General features: G+C 40.2%; 1 pseudogene; it reads right to left on the bottom strand.

Annotated features, from left to right (window-relative positions):
• Positions 1–290: 290 nt before the first annotated feature.
• Positions 291–1,759, bottom strand: LOC138035923 (uncharacterized; annotated as a pseudogene).
• Positions 1,760–2,441: the final 682 nt, after the last annotated feature.

Here is a 2,441-nt window from a genome sequence, read left to right on the forward strand (position 1 = left end):
TACAAAAGTCAAAATTATGAAATATGTTCCACTGTTGATAACGAGCCACATTAGCATGAAAAACAAACCTTGCATTTTGTTACCTTTTTTCTGCACATTGTGCACTAAAAACTGCACTTCTCTCAGCCAATTATAATTATCGAAACAAACAGTACATGTACAGAGTAGGGATTTGCATCTTTCAGGTGTAGAGTCGAGTAATTTTAACCGTGCAGATGAGTTCAATAAGTTGTCAGCTAAAGGGTGACTGCTTCAGTTATTGCTACCATAATGAACACTCTGTTGCATTTTCATGTCAGCCTTTCGAAAAAGTCTAAAGCATCCTTATAGATGTCGACTCCAAATGCTAGTGACTCTCTTAAGGGATTGATGGTTGACTTGAGTTGCTGAAGCACATCTGAGGAAAATGGGCTCTGGATATCGTTAACTTCTACAGCCCCATGCTCTTCCAGAGGTACTGGTCCTTCCGGGTCAACACCGTAAAGGTCTATATTAGGTTGCAGCTCTGCCTCTGTTTCTGCCATTGTGATGTCGGCATTGTTGCGTGCAGCAGAACCATTGACCCACATTCTCACTGGGGTCCAGTTGTTTTCAGTGGGAACAGGCCTCAGATTTGAAGCGGCTTTAAATTCATTTAATGCAAAGTTTATTCTGGGCGTGAAAACGTAATGTAAAAGAAAAAGATGAATGGGATCGTTAACATTGAGGTATCCATTGTCTTCCAGAGAGTAGAAAACGCAATAAAACAGAAAAGTCACGCATCGAAACACCTCACGCCAAAGTCTTTCAATTCTTTGGTTCCTTGTTGAAGGTCCTGCTATAAAGCTACCTCTGTTGTCTCCTCTTACTTGGGTCATGTATTGAGCAACACCAATGTTTTCCCCACCGTGATCACCACGGACACGAGAGGGCCATCCAAATTCTCGTGTTCCTTCGAGGAACAAGTTCAAAACAGTAACTGAGTAATTGTTGGTGGCACAGTTCAAATATATTATCATGCGAGAAAAGCCATCGATACATCCATGTACAACGTACCCCCAACGAATAAGAGAGTGATGGCCATCGATGTGCCACAGCGAATTAGGCCACGGTACGCTATAAACTCGCCTTGTTATCACACATGCCCAGCGAAGAGCAGTGTTTTCTGGGTCTACTCTCGTTAAGCTTGCCCTGACGCGGTCACGCTGAAGTCGAAGTCCAAGAGATCTTAGGTGCCCGATGATATATGACTGCCCTGTGGTAGATCCATGGCGTGAGATATAATCTTCGATTATATGATCTAGTTCTGCGTCTGTCATGTCAGAAAATTTTGAAAGACCTTCCATGCCATACTCCTTTACACGTCTGTTGATTGTCCAGCAAGAAACATTTAGCATTTTCGCAATGTCAGACCACGTAACACCAATCCCCCTCAGTTCTTCAAGAACAATTGGTGGTATATTGAAGAAGGGCCTCCCACCCCATTGCTCGAAGTGGATGGTATTCCCAAATCTACTGCACTTGTTGTCCTTCTTGCAATATCGACAACTTGCTGCCACAAATGTTGATGAATCTCGCCAAAACATTCGCAAAGTTCTAGAAACAAAGACTGCTGTTCGTCGGCGCTATCCGCAATATCACGAATGACGGACAGAGCTAGCTCAACACCATTAAATGCATTGGCGGCAATGGGATACGTGGTTTCATCGATGGCTAGCTCACATTTATCAAGTAAATTAAGCAAACAGGACGCAAGGCTTTCCCAATCGATCTCCGCCATTTTGCAACAGCATAAGTAACCAAGCCTTTCAGGCCGCTCAATCCTAATATGGAGATATCGGTCACGTGTGGGATCGAATGGATATTGAGGGGAATTATCAAATGAATATTGAGGTCAGGTTATCGAATGGATACTGATGTAAATTATCGAATGAATATTGTTATGATATCGAATGGATATTGTAGTAAATTATCGAATGGGTGAGAGAAAATTATCGCACGAATATTGAGGTACATTATCGAATGGACCTGACCGTAAATTATCGAATGGATATTGGGGTGAATTATCGAATGAATATTGAAGTAAATTATCAAATGGATACTTATGTAAATTATCGAATGAATATTGATTATCGAATGGCTATTGTAGTGAATTATCGAATAGATATTGAAGGAAATAATTCAGCAAATACTTAAAAGAATTTGTTGAATTTTGCTACATGTGAATCAAATATATATGCCACAAAAACGAATCTATAGCGGTTTTATTTCCAATATGTATGATATATTGAACGTATATAAGCCCTGTCGAATTTTGCTACATTTCGGCAACCATACTATTGCATACAAACACATTAATATTGGCTCATAACCTATCGAAAAAAAAAACTACTGTTATTGACAAAAGATTTTACCTCTATGTAAGAGAGCAGTGAACAGGAGTAAAAATATTTTTCCCTATG

Source organism: Montipora capricornis, unplaced genomic scaffold, assembly GCF_036669925.1.
Source record: "Montipora capricornis isolate CH-2021 unplaced genomic scaffold, ASM3666992v2 scaffold_438, whole genome shotgun sequence".
NCBI lineage: Eukaryota > Metazoa > Cnidaria > Anthozoa > Scleractinia > Acroporidae > Montipora > Montipora capricornis.